The 15,497-nt window shown below is 39.2% G+C and overlaps 1 non-coding gene across 1 annotated transcript; it reads left to right on the forward strand.

The window, feature by feature from the left end:
• The first annotated feature begins 6,284 nt into the window (after positions 1–6,284).
• Positions 6,285–6,358, forward strand: TRNAI-GAU. The gene has a single exon. It is a non-coding gene; the product is annotated as a tRNA-Ile (tRNA).
• Positions 6,359–15,497: the final 9,139 nt, after the last annotated feature.

The following is a 15,497-nucleotide window of genomic DNA, read 5'->3' on the forward strand; positions in this document are numbered from 1 at the left end:
CATGCTAATGTGCCCCTCACCCAGGTCACAACACACAGGAGTGGGGGGGATATGGCTGAGTAGATAAGTTAACTTACTTGCTACCCTCCTGGCACCAGAGTAGTCAACACTAGTGTGCGAACTATGTTTAAATGCCATGCCAATTCATTTACTCAAGGCTCCTGCTTCTTACTGTCTTTCATTCATCTTAAAGGAGATGTGCCTTTCCTTGGGTAACTACCTTGGCCAGGGGCTGTTTCCCAGGAAGGAGGGGGAGCTCTGATGTGCACAAGGAGGAAGATTTAGTCTATGTCCAGCATTTACTTTACAGTTGTGTGCATAATGAAACAAACACAAGTTAAAAAAAAAAATTAAAGCAATAAACTTGCACTCGATCAGCTTTAATTTGCTTTTTGCTAAAGTAATAGCCTTGGAAGTTGATGTAATAGCACCATTCATAGCTCTTCCTAAATTAGCCAATTTGAGAAAATTATTTTAGAGAGATTTCAAGTTATGCTAAGCCTCTTTCTACAACAAATGTATTCCTCTGTCAGTAAAAATTGGAAAGAATTAAAGGGCACATTAACATACAAATTGTAATAATAATAGTAATAAAAAAAACTGTGCTGAAAAGTCAGACCTTACTCTTGCTAATTCAGATAGCAAATGCAACTCTATGGATTTAGCACACTGTGTATGTTTTGCTAGGAGACTAAAAGTTCAACAAATTCAAATTGTTAGACTGAAACTAGTCCCCCGAGCTACTTTCAACTTAATTTCTCTGGTGAATCAAAAGAAAACAAAAATGCTTGGTTGCTCTTTCTTTCAGCGTAGAGGTAGCCTTGTGATTTTGTGGCTGTTTATTTCTAAATATTTCTTTTTGTACTTTTTTTTCTTTGCTCACCTTAAGTATCTCAAAAATACCAAATCCTGTTTATTTAAAAAGTTCTCCATTATTTGAAATGGGAAGACATTTTGAATTTTTTTTTAAATGGAGTTTTTCTTTTTTTACAAATTTGTTTTCCTAAAATTCTAGACCGTGTTTTTAAATTTTCAAATGGAAATGCTTGTTTTTAGAACTATGTGTTCTTTTTTTTCTGAGCACATTTCTATCATATTCTTTTTCTTATAACATTGGCACAAAATACTCCTTCCATTTTATCAGTACAAATTGTCCATTGACGTAACTAATTAGAGATGCTATTTTCTGAATTTTTGCTTGTTTGTCCCATATGCCTCATGTAAAATTTCAGTCATCATACCAAGAAAACAGAGTATAGATAGCCTCCAAACCAAAATGTGTTTTAGAATTTAGTCTGAGAATGAATGGGTCAGCCTGAAGCAATATCATAGAGGAAGAAAAAGGTGTTTGCAGCAACATAATCTCTCTTATCCTTACTCTTTGTTCTTTTAGTCATTCCTCCCAACACCACCCCCATTCCCCATCTATGCACTCCTCCTCCACACACACACACACACACACACACACACACACACACAATGTCCTTGTGACCTCACCAGTCACCTTACCTCTCACCTGTGTTGTATTAACTGCTAATGGAGAACAAGATCATTCCAAGTAAAATGATGTTAGGTAATAATATGATATCTCTTCCTAAAATATTTGTGTTATAATAGAGATGCTAAGAAAACCATTTCCTTGCTCGTTTCCTTGCTCTAGCATTTATCTAGTTCTACATTGGGACTCAAATTTGATCTGATCCATAGACACAGAAAGTAAAATCTTCCTAGATCAGGAAACATCAAACTTTTTCTGTAAAGGCCAGGGAGATAGTATTTTAGGCTTTGAAAGCCATACAGTCTCACTTTGATCTGATCCATAGACACAGAAAGTAAAATCTTCCTAGATCAGGAAACACCAAACTTTTTCTGTAAAGGCCAGGGAGATAGTATTTTAGGCTTTGAAAGCCATACAGTCTCAGTTGCAACTACTCAACTCTGCCATTGTAGCACAAAAGCAGCCATAGATAATATGTAAATGAATAAAAATAGCTGTACTTCAATAAAACTTTATTTACAAAAGCAGACTCAGGGCCAGATATAACCTGCAAGCTTCAGTTTGCCAACCCCTTTCCTGGACCCCTGATGATACAGCATCCAATTAGCTGTGCTCATTCATTTAGTTATTTATTCACTCATTCATTTGGTAAATGCATATTGAGAACCAGCTGTGTGTTGAATATTTAATTCTTATTGATACTGAGATACAATCTCTTTCCTCTGGGAGCTCAGAGTTCCAAGAGGAAGATAGGGTTGTAAAAATAATAATAATAATAATTTAATAAGGTAAATGTGTGTCATTTAGAATTTGTTGTTGTTGCAAGTGACAATAAACTTTTCCCAAATTGGCTTAAGCAAAAGATAGCATATCAGCTCATGTAAGTAAAAGAATTCAGGAGACACTTGACCTGACCAGGATCCTTTTCTTACCTCTGCTTTCTTGAGTGGATTTCATCTTCAAACTCCATGTGAGAATCTCAAAAAGATTCGAGGTCATATCAGCACTATACTTAAGACCAGAAGAGATAATCTGCCTCCTTGATAGCACACAGTTCTGGGTTCAAGTCCTCGTGGCCCTCAAGAGCTGACTGGGTAATATGCCCATCCTTAGCCAATCACTGTGGCTGGGGGGATGGAATATGCTGACTGATTTAGTTTAGGTCACTTCCTCCAACCCTGGAAACTGAGAAAATCACATGGGCTGAGTGAAGAAGGATGGTTCTCCCAGAGTAAAATTGCTATCATTATCATAATAAATGCATGCTGTGCAACCAATGTCCACCACAAAGTGAGAGTATGAGCGGCCAAAGAGCCATGACAGCAGTTTTTTATTATTCTTCTGAGCTGGATTATTGTCCTATTCTGGGTAATTAGGATGCTGACTTGTACACAGTCCACCAATAACATGATCCTGACCCTGTCCTTTATGCTATTACCCATTACCTGGGTTGTCCTTCCAGAATTTCCAGGCATGGAGATGCTGTCCTTGACCCTTGTTCTCCGTGACTGGTCGTGATGTCTGCTGTGAGACCTCCTTGATGTGAGTTGCTTGCTGCCAAGACATACAGCTGACCAAATCCCCTCACACTGCACTCTGTCCACCTATTGATATGAGTGACCACTAGGCTAGAAGGCCTCAAATATCTGATTCAAGGAGACAATATAATTGGCACAATTTCTGGCCATACAAGGACCTCTATGTCTATATCCCACCTCCATAGTCCCAATAGGAATGAGTTGCTAACGTACAATTTGAGACAGACATCCATAAAAGTTTAACTGGGCAGGGTAAAAGGTAACCTTAGTAACCAGGAAATTGCATTATAGATGCAACTTCCACGCCATATGTGCAGAAGCCCAATCCTGATGGAAATAATACTAATAACAATACAATTATAATAATAGTAAATAACATTCGTTACCTGCTTACCATGCACCAGGTGCACTTCTAACCATATGTATTAACTCCTTTTATCTTCACTACAATGCTAAATATGTAGATGTGATTTTACCCCCATTTTATAGATGAGGACTCTGGAGTAGAGAGAATTTAAATAAATTTTTCATCTAGAATGGTAGATAGTCAGAATTTGAATGCAGGCAGTCTGGATTCCACTTTTATGTTGATGTTCACACACTGATATATTTATTGTAGGGCTCTGTTTCCAATCTCCTGTAAAACCATAGCCCTGGATATTTGGCATCACATTCATTTTGAGAGGCTTGGGATTATTAGCTGAGAAGTGAATCCCCTTTTGCTGTTCAAAGATTAGAGCCATATCTAGTCCAAAATTCTCTTTTTTTTTTTTTTTTGACTGGTATGGGGATTGCAACCCTCAGCACAGTGTGGTCCGCACCTCGCTCAGCCAGTGAGTGCACCGGCCATCCCTATATAGGATACGAACCCACGGCCTCGGTGCTACCAGTGCCGCACTCTCCCGAGTGAGCCACAGGGCCGGCCTTTCTAATACAACATTGTAGTAGACTTTGTTATATCAAGTCAAGATTTTTTTTTTTAAAGTTTAGTAATTCATTCTTGAGTTTTAACAAAGTAATACAATATAAAGTGCTATTTTACAAACTGTTTTAGAAAATTATTATCCCTTCAAATTTATAGTTGAAAATGATTGTGGCTTGGCTTCTAAAAGTGTCTGTGCATGCATGTGTGTATGCACCCATGTGCTCATGCACAAAAATGTGCGATGTCTTCTGCGGTTTAGAAATATGAGAGATTTCTTGTTTTTTCTCAAATTAAAATAACAGCTTAGCAGGACTAAAATACCCTTAATTCCCCTCTTTGGATCATAAAACAACACTACTGAGTAATAATTCTACCAAGGCACACTTGGAAATTATTGCTAATAAATGAACCCATGTTGTTTTTAGTATTACTTTGCTAAAACATGCATATCTTTTCACTTTAAAGTTAAATGCTAGAATTGCTTGATTGTATTTTACAGATCTCTCACTGTTTTCTTCTTCAATAGGGCATCCATATGAATATTAAGTAACCATGGAACAGGAATAAATCGGCCATTCATTCCCAAATGCATAAAATTTCATAAGATTCATGAGAGTATTCAAGAATTGGTGGCTGTATTGGCAAATGAGAGTGGAGTTGATTTAGTTTTAAGAATAAATTGCTTTTTATGTTTATTGTTTTTCTGTGCTTGTAATGAAAAACATTTTTTAAAAGGTAAAAAAATACAAAACATTGAAAATTATTTTTTAAAAATAGATAATTATTTCCAGAAATGAGGGAAAGATATCCCATTTCTGGTTGTGTACATTATTTATTAATATCTCTCCTTCCCTCCATAGATGCTGACTAATTGAGAATTATGCTATCATATACCTTACATTTGAAAATATACGTTAACATAAAATGGCTCCAATTAACTTTTTATGCATAATATTAGCTGCTACTATTTCTGAAGTTTTTAATATGTATCAAGCACTATTCAAAAAGTGACTAACAATGGTTATGTTACTTAATCCTCACCATATTATTAGCAAGTTACTATTATTATTCCTGTTTTATGGATGTGGAATCTAAGACACCAACAGACTAACTAACCTATCCAGAGTCACACAGCTACTTGGTGGTGGAGCTGGACTTAGAACCCAGACAGTCTGATGCCAGAGACTATATACTTTAATACTCACTTTTTCACACCTTGCTTCCATTTCCTGAGTTTCAGAAAAGGTTTTGCTGTAAAATTAGTTGAAATACTCCTATTTACGGAGATTGCTACAATTTGGCCACAGGGTTCATGCAGCTACTTTATGTCCTGCAGTTGATGTCACTCTTATTAATTAGTTATATCTGTTAAGCCTCAATCTTTTCCTGGTCCTTTTCTAGTATAGCATTTGTTCCTTTTCTTATAAGTGCCTCTAGGGATTTGTCCCTTCCCAATTCAAGATGACAGTAATACAATACCCAGTCGAAGTTTGTAACTTATATTAATAGAAACGCCCTTGGAACTCAATCTGTGTTCATTATTGTATTGCAGAGGTTCTTGCCATCTGACTCAACTTCTGACCACACAGATTAGATTAGAGGTGGTCAAATGACAAGTGAAATAATAGGTCATGAGCTATCCTGGCAAAGGAGCTCTGCCTGAAGAGGGAAAATAAATACATGTTTCTTTTCATGCATTTGAATTAAAGACACAAGCAAATTTAGTTTGAAATGTAGGAGGTCTACTGAATTGGTGCCATATAAGAATTCTTCTCCAGTTTTTCCAAAGTTTTTTTTTTGTCTTTTTCCGTGTCTGGCAACGGATTGCAACCCTCAGTGTCGCCCCCGTACCAGACCAGGACCGGCAACGGGATCGCAACCCTCGGTGTTGCCCCCGCGCCTCGCTCAGCCAGTGAGCGGGAACCGGTCTGTATGTGGGATCCGAACCCTCAGCGGGAGCGCCGCCGCGCTTCCCAAGTGGCGCATTAGCGCAGTGCGCCACCGGGCCGGCCCCCCAAAGTTTTTTTTAACTCTAGTAACTCTAAAATAATTTTCCAAAACTTTGCATACTGTGGCCCATTTTAACTTGTTACCCATTATTCTTATCATAAATTTATAGTTGCCAAGGATATATTTTCTAACAATAGTAAATATTAAGATTTGAAAATAAATATGGTCTTTTAAATGAAGTAGAATCTTGAGACCTGAGCAAGAAGAACCCTGTACATCATGAAGGCACAACTCATTAAAAAACACCCAGGACCCTCTTACACAGGATCTGGTTCTTAACACTTAGGCAAGGAAGACTCATAACTCTGTGGCTGGCCAGTTAGCTCAGGTGGTTAGAGTGTGGTGCTGATAACACCAAGGTCCAGGGTTCAATCCCTGTACTGGCCAGCCACAAAACAAAACAAAACAAAACAAACAAACAAAAAACATTTCTGACTCTAAACATCTGTAGCAATACCAACACCATTCAAGCCCCAGGTAATTGCTTTTGCTTGTACATCTCCTGCCCAAGTTCTCCACTAAAAAGAAATTGCATCTAAAGATCATAAAAACTTGTAGGATATGCTGTTGCTGAGGTCTGAGTCAGACACTGCTTTGGAAGGCAGGATAGATTTGAGGTGACTAAGAGACAGACCAATTAATTAACTCAATAAATCCCTGTACCAGATGGCATGAATGCAAGGTATTCTTTTAATAACAAACTAATATTTCCTATCAGGTCAAATACCCTTTTTCCTTGCTTCTCTGATTCCTGATTAAAGTGATTTTTGCAAGAGCTGTGCATAGTAGCTGAGAATTATCAATACAATTCATATTACTCTTATATTTGTATATATGAATTTGGCATTGGCAACTAGATGGAAATTGAACACCAGAATTGCAAATAATTTTCTTTTTGTAAATGTATTTAATAATGTTTAATTCAGTGTTCAAAAATAAAGTGATTTTGATTCAAGTCTAATATTCATTGCTTATATCTTGTATTATGCCTTCTAATTTTAATGAACAATTTTGAATATTTTAGTAAAATAACTTTTTCAGAAACACAAAAATTTCTTATTGTTTTTACATTTATTGAAACCCTTTATAAACATATTTTTAAGTTTTGTGTTCTTTGATTATAATTACAATTTGTTTTTAATCCTTTAGATTATTACTGTCAATAAAGCACAAATTATGTAAAAATTATAATTATGACAACATAATTAGTTATTCACTAAAGAGAGACAAGAATAGAATTTATGGAAGAACATATAGCAATTCATATATAGTCAGGAGCCAAAAAATAAGATTCAGATCAACAATGGACTGTGCACGGTGGTAGTCGGAGCAATTGGCTAAACCATGTAGCCTGGGTGTGTGGCAAACTATACCAGTTCAGCTTGTGTAAGTGCACTCTGATGTTCGTACAACAATGAAGTCACCTAATAAAGCCTTTCTCAGAACCTATCCTCATCATTAAGGATACACGAGTGTCTTTATTTTTTTATGTATCCATACACAGCTTGTTTACCAACAGAACACTCAAATATACATAAATTCAGTATTCATTAGTATTTTGCTGATTTTGAGACATATAAAAACCAAAGCTACAAATTTATTTTTCTCTGATTGTGAGAACATTTTTCAAGGTAAAATAGAGCAAATTTTACTTGACAATTTGTTAGCTTGACCTTTAACTCTTAAATATTTAAGCATATAGAAGGTGGGCCTCATTTGAATTCATGGCCCAGGTTTGGGAGCAGCCCAGTTTGAATGTATCTAATAGAATCTAAATACCATTTTTTAAACATTTTGTTTACTTATTTATTTGTTTATTTTGTCATAGAATCAAATTCGGCAAGGAAGTGGCAGACACTTGGGGGGTTGGAGAGTCAGAAGTTTATTACGCCAGCAGGCCGTCAGATGAGCTCATGCTCTGAAAATCTGGGACCCTGACCTAAGTCTCACAAGGCTTTTTATAGGCAGGTTGGAGAGGCTTTTTAAATTTCAGTTTCTAAGCATATATCTTAAGCAGGCAGTTGCTGGTTTTGGTTTCTCCAAATTCACGTGACATGAGCAGGTATGTCAGTGAGATTACAGAAGCTGATTATTAACTGGGCTGACTTCTGGGGGCCCTGGTAGATAAGCACAGTTAGCTACAGAGGCACTGCATAAGCACAAAATAATTTTTAATACTGATTTTTTACCAACAATTTATTTGACAGATAAAAATTGTATATATTTATCATGTATAACATGCTGTTTTGAAATATATATACATTTTGGATGGCTAACTCAAGCACCCTTACCTATTTTAAAAATAAAATCATCACTGTTGGGAAAATAGAATAATTTAATCAGGCCACCTCGCCATGGGTCCGGTTGGGGGTGGTGCAGTGCATTCTTTGTAAATTGTGTGTGGGTGGGGGGGGTGAGTGAGTGTGGGTGGAGTTAGTGCGCATGCTTGGCACCATGAGCTGGCTGGTGTCTAGTGCCTTGGGTGGCCACCATGCGTGGCCATGCTCTTGAACCTACAGCTTCCAAGGACTTTTTGCCAGTTACCTAGCTCATAGACTTGTGTGGGAGGGGTCTGGGGACCCAGTCTGTCATGTGAAGAGTTTGTGACCCAGTCTGGACAATGGGCTTGAGGGGTCTGTGAGCTCCAGACCCAGCCCTAGCTCGACAATTGGCCCAGTTGGCAGGATTACAGGCAAGTAAATGACGACAACAATCACGTTTCTCTTAAAGAGACAAATCTTTTTTTTAATCTTTTTTTTTTTTTTGGTCTTTGCACTCAAATTTCTATTTCATTTCCCCACAGGTGTATATCTCAATGTAATATTTCTAATGACTATATTTACATTCAAAGGCCTATTAATAATCATCCTGTTATTTTCTCCAAAAATATATATATATATATATGAATTGAAATTAAGTGTTTTGTTCCTGTGACTATAATGCTTTTGTAGAGGCCAAAGGAAAACTTCACCCCTAAAGGTTCATTAACAATAATCAGCGACAAATTCAGATCAATAGGAAGAAAAAGCATATCAAATTTTATTATTTAACGTACAGAGAAAGGGGCAAACCATGAGGGAATCACTCCAATGGGAATAACAAAGCTTGTATACCAGTGTTCAAGAGAGAGAGAAGGTGGGAGGAGGTAGAAGCCCCAGAATAATGACCTGAGACCAGTTTTCTCTGAAGTTCCAGGTGTTGTCTGTGTCTGTGTCCCAAGGTGTTGTCACAGGTGAGAGAAGGAAGTCAGAAGTTAAAGTTAAGTAGAGATATCTAGTATACAAATGAAAATACTTCAGGTAGTCTCACAGCTGCATTCAGAAACAATACATAGTAAGTAGCCCAAGAAGGTGAGCCCCAGAGGAAGCCTGGCTGTTTGCATATGCAGATGTAAATTTCTTTTCACAAAGAAACAAGACTTCTAGTCAATCTGGTTTTTCCAGTCTCCCTGAGTTAGCCATCTTGAAATATGTCAAAGAAATGAAATTTGGAGCTGAAATATTTTGCTTTCCCACTCTTCACATGTTAAAAATATTTTTTTGTGGACTGAGTTTTATTGCAATTATTATTGATATGCAGATGACAAAAATATATTTAAAATTGTGATAAAAATATTAAACACAAAAGTATGTCTCTTAAGGCCATGGCTGGGAATGGTGTAATTAGCTCATGTATCCATGGATACATATCTCTTGTTGCTGGAATGGGTTTCAGCATCGATTCTATTGTACATGTTCAATTTTTAGTGATTGAGTTCTGAGAAACTTTCTTTATAAAGATAAGTAGAGGGAATAGAAGGGGATTTTAATTCTCTATCAACAGTATCTGCCTTCAATTTTGTTGGAAAGAAAGGATTAGAATTTAGTGACTTTTTCCCACTGCCGTCACCCTGATCCAGCCACCATCTCCTCTTGCCTGGATTATTAGGAGCGTCTTAAGTGGTGTCCTGCTTCCAACCTTGCTTCCCTTCAATCTATACCCTCCTTATGTAGCGGCAGCGGGTCTGTTAAAAGTGAAATCGTATTACTCTCCTGTTTACAATCCTCCCTTGGCTCCTCATCTCACTCGGCATAAAAGCCAAAAACAGCACAACCTTCCAAGTTGTGCTTGATCTGGCTGCCTTTTCCCTCCCTGACCTCATCTCCTATTCTCGTCCGCATTCACCCCACTGTGCCTCACCAGCCCCATTGCTGTTCCTGCATTAGACTGGCACATCCCTGTCTCTGAGCGTCTGTGCACTGGTTTTCCCTCTGCCTGGAAATGTTCTTTTCTCAACATCCCCAGTTACTTTCCTTCTTACAAGACCCTGCCTCTTCTCTGTGAGGCTAAATCTTCACTACCTCCCTCTCTCCAGGCCTACCTCTCCCACAAGTCATCTCCCATTTCCCTACTTCATTTTTTTCTCCTTAGCAATGTTGCCAGACATGGCAAGACCCCCGAAGAGGGAGGGCCTCAAGCCCCTTGCAAAGAGGGTCCTTGGCATTGCATGAGAAAGTATTCAAGAGCAAGCCAAATAGTGAAAGGAAAGAAAAATTTATCAAGAGAATTCTGCTTCACAGACAAAGTAGCGGTCTCTCCTCTGAGATGAGGATAAGGTCCCTCTTATTCCTTAAGTGAAAGCTTTTATAGTCTTCCAAGGGTTACTCAACCATACAGAAAAACACTATTTCTGTTCAGCAGTTTATCATTTATGTTGATCAGCTACACAATGAACCCTCATATTCTGGATGCCTATGGATGATTAATTTGCCCCCTTTTTAAAGTTCCTCTTTCTTTGAGGAAAGGGGCTAAGTCTCATAATACTCATTGGACCAGGTTGTTATTTTTAAAGGTAATGATCACAGAACTATGGTTATTAGAGGTAGGAAAGGGGGAGAGAGAGGGGGTTAGTGAGAAATTAGCTAAGGGTCACAAAAATTGGTTACATGTTGTAAACAAAACAATACTAATTATCCTGATTTGATCACCACATTTTGTACGTATGTATTGATACTGAAATCTGTACCCTACAAATATATATAATCAATTATGTTTCAATAAAATAAATAAATAAAGTTAATGATCAGACAGGCAGTTTCAAGGTGCCATTAAGATGGTTTCACTCCTGTCTCCTAGTCCCAGTCCTTCTACCCTCCTATCTCAGCAACAATTACTTTACAACATGCCAGATATTTTACATTTTAAACTTATTTACATTTATTCTATCCCCAAAAGGTAAGCCATGTGAGGGAAGAGATTTTGGAAAATGTTGTTAAATGCTATCTCTCAGTGTCTGGAATATAGCGTACACTCAGTGAATAGTTGTTGAACAGTATATTGGTTTTCTATGCTGCATGACAAGTTACCACAAACACAGCAGCTTAGAACAACATGTGTTTATCATCTCTCAGTTTCTGCTGGTTTAGCTGGGGCAGAGTTTCACAAGTCTACAGGAATCTCACTAGGTATCAGTCAGCTGTGCTACTTTCTGACCCTCAGGGTCCTCTTCTCAGGTGTCTTTGGTGGAATTCAGTTCCTTGCAGCTTTAGGACTTTGTTGCTGGCTATCAGCCAGGGACTGCTGTCAGGTCCTGGCGGCTTCCACAGTTCTTTGTCCCAAGGCTGCTGTCAGGTCCTGGCGGCTTCCACAGTTCTTTGTCCCAAGGCTCTCATACAGATCCCTCTCACGGCATGGCAGCGAATGGCCAAGAGGAAAATCTGTCCCTCCAGTCTAAGACAGAGGCTTACACTTGCTGTCAGGTCCTGGAGGCTTCCACAGTTCTTTGTCCCAAGGCTCTCATACAGATCCCTCTCATGGCATGGCAGCGAATGGCCAAGAGGAAAATCTGTCCCTCCAGTCTAAGACAGAGGCTTACACGATATAATGTAGTCTTGGGAGTGACTATCCCATTATATTCACAGTTCTCATCATACAAAGTGTGGACATCAGGGTGTGGGCACCAAGAGGGCATCCTAGAGCTAGTCTTACCACAATGACTGAATAAGGAAGGGAAAGATAAGCCTTGTCTTAGTGACTCTTGATTAAAGGACACTTAGAGATGCCATTCTTCTAAGTTCTTCTGTTATTTGGGATCTTGGAGGCTTTACACCCCATAAAAAGACTGAGTAGGAATAAAGTAGGAGAAGAACAATTGCCAAAGGAAGAGGATGTTGCAGAGTTCATTTATCTGGTTATGAGGGTGGCATGGTAAGGAAAGCTCATTGGCCAAGGGCGCATCGTCCCATGTGCAGAGCTAGCTTCTGTTGGCAGAAAACACAAGAGGGCAGCCAAATGGGGAATGTGAATATATGCAAATGTGCTCAAATAAATATATAGGCAAAATATTAGAGTGTTTTCATTAGGATATTATGCACACACATACATACACATGAGTGTCTGAGGAGTAATTTGATATAATCAGTGTTATAGCAAGTAAGGCTGCATGGGTGGTTAGATAGACGTGTGTGTTTAGGGGGAAGTACAGCTCAGTTGGAAGTGGAATGTGACAGATGAAGACATGCGACCTGGAAACAGGGCTAGTGAAACTGAGTCACACTAATGGAGCAGTCAGGAGAGATCCACAAACCTGAAGCAGAGTGAGTGACAGAATTACCTGATCAATAAAGTCAGAATGAAACCTGAAAGATCTTCCAGCTCCTGAACACAAGTGCCATCTCCAAGAGGCCTGCTTGTTTTATGTTTTGGAAGGATTTCCAGCTCCCTTATGGCTACATGACTTCTTAAAATAAATTCAGTTTTAAAGGTAATCTACATCAATTTCTGTTCCTTCAGACAAGAATACTGCTTTAGAAATTTCTCTTTTTAAAAATAGCTTATATGCCTTGTTTGTACCATAATAGCATAATTTGACTACTCAATGAGTATTTCAAATTATAAATGTGTTAACCTACTTTGTAGAAATATGATTTCATTTTCTTTTTTTAAAATTTATTATTATTATTATTATTTTTTACATTCTAAGATGCTGTTGCAGAGCAGTTGGGGAGAGGGTGAGGGAAAAGGGGAGGGAAATAGGATGGGAGGAGGAGCAAGATGGGAGGCAGAGGTGTGGTTGAGGCCCGTGGCACCCCCTCATTCTATCAGGGGAGCCCAGGGGGTTTCCAGTGGTGGCTCCATCGTGGCTGGGCTGGATACAGTCTTGGGGGGTCGTGGCTGAGGCCCTAGCCCCCCTACTGCCCCAGCATGGGATCATGGGCACTTCCAGTGGTGGCCCGGTGGTCATTGCTGGACTAGATGCAGACATTGGGGTGGTGTGACTGAGGCCTCTGTGCCCCTGCACCCCCGCTCCCGGAGCCCGAGGCACTTCCAGTGACAGCTTGTTGGTGGTTTGTGGGCTGGAGGCAGATGTTGGGAGGTTTGTAGCTGAGGCCCTCAGCCCTCCCCAACCCCGGCTTGGGAGCCTGGGGGCTTCTAGGTTTTATAGCTGTTCTTTGGTGGTGTTAGACCTTTACTGGTTAATGTAAGAATTTTGTCTCTAGTCTGTGGGTATTTTGTTTTTTCTCTCAGTTCTGTGTTGGATTATTCACTGCTCCCACCACTTAAACTCTGCACTGGAATTAATTTATTGTCCTTTGCTTACTTCTAAAATGGGGGAACTTCCTATGGGAACCAGTACTTGAGCCCTGTGGTTGAGTTAAATTGCTGCTTTGCTGCTGATTTTTGGGGAAGGCTTTTTGTGCAGCCCAGGTTTTAGTTGTTGCCCCCTAAGCACTTCCAGGTCTTGTGAGGTCTGGTACACCTGGGTTGTGTGGAAACTCTGGTCTGGGCCTGAGTCTTTTCCACAAACTGCACCTCCTGCATTTCTATGTTCCTGACCAGTCTACAATGAGTGTTCCTGTGCTGACTGGAGGGCAGATCAGCTGACCATGCTGTGCCTCATCTCCCCCACTGTCTGCACTCCAAGCATTTCCCATGGGACAAGCCATGTGCCAGTCACTTGCAATGACTCATCAGACTTTGAGTGGCTCCTTTTTCCATTGTCTGTGGCCCCTCACTCCTACATGTCTCCACAGAAATCCTGTTAGTGGTCTTGCTGGTCTGGGAGCCACCAAGGCCCTCCTCTCCCCTGCAGTCTCCAAGCAACTCCATCTGAAGGGCACAGCAGTGGCTTTTGCCAGCTCTTGCTCTGTGTGCCAACCTTGAAATGGCAGGGGCTGGAAACCATAGGACCAGTTCTTTTTTCTCTCATAGTGGCTTCTTCTGCCTTCATGAATTCCTGTTCCCCTGAGCTGTGGTGGCCCCAACTTGGCAGTTGCTGCTTTTTAATAGTTGTAAATTGGTTGATGTGGGAGAGGGTGGTGCTGGGTGTCTATTCTGCCATCTCGATCCAGCCTCAATTTCATTTTCTGAAATGTGTGCTTAAGTGTTTGGAAAACTGTGTGAAAAACATGATAAAATATTAACCATGGTTAATTCTGGGATTATGAGTTTTTAAATTTAGACTCTTCCTCTTTTTTCTCTTCCACGTTTTAATTTATTTTTTAAAAACAATCAGGAAGTATAGTCAACTTACCTCAAAACCAAAACAAATCACTGTTGTTTTAAAACATTATTTTAAAAAGCTACTCAAAAAAATTCTACAAGGACTCTATAAAAATATATTTCATAGAGCAACTATGTATTTTAAGCAAAAATTCTGATGAAATAGAATTACCCCATTAGACTATAAGCTCCCAAATGAAAAGACCTCTTCTGTGTTGCTCCTCCTGTAGGTTCCCAGTGTCGAGAAAGAGCTGGCACCAAGCAGATGCTCAACAGACACTTTCTGCATGAACAACTCTCCACGTGCAAAACAGCTAAAGTATAAACAAATCTTCCTATTGTCACTGTCATTGAACATCTCTTACTCATTTCTAAACAATTTGAGAAGAGAAAGACTAAATATGAAAGGTTTTTTTATCCTGTACTTTTGTATTTCTTTCTCAAGCACATAATGTAATATAAGAAACAACACATAAATGAAATATAATCATAAATTAATTAACCACTTTCTTTTGTTCCAATTTTAGAAACAGAGGAGCATATGGTAAGAAATAAGCCAGTAACGAGACCATGTTTTTCACGACTGCCCGTCCTCATTCTTCCAAGAGAGCTTATTACAAACAGCATTGTGTAGACCACTGCATTTCAGAATGATTTTAAACACAAACTTAAATGGGAAAAGGCTATCTACTGCTTACCCAGAAAAATCCTGAGCAAGAATGCCGTGGACATTCCACACAGGGTAATTAACTTTCTTGGAGTGAGCAGGACTGAAGCCATGTTGGGTCCTTAAACCACATGGGCTACAGGCAAATTTTAAAAAGACACAGACAGTTTTCTTCCTGGCATGCGTTTCTCTGAGTTCCCTCTTTTCCCATTGTTATTTGATATTTTGCACTTTTGTTTATGGGGCAAGATGATATTATTTACATGAATGTAAAGTTGTTTTCCAGCCAGCCTGAAGCTGCAGACTTGCAGCACTACCAAGACTCTGAGATAACAAAGGTGGGAGCAGAACCCAGACAGAGTCTAGGTGAGACCTTGC

The sequence above is a fragment of the Galeopterus variegatus genome, unplaced genomic scaffold, assembly GCF_000696425.1.
Source record: "Galeopterus variegatus unplaced genomic scaffold, G_variegatus-3.0.2 Scaffold4438, whole genome shotgun sequence".
Classification (NCBI taxonomy): Eukaryota; Metazoa; Chordata; class Mammalia; order Dermoptera; family Cynocephalidae; genus Galeopterus; species Galeopterus variegatus.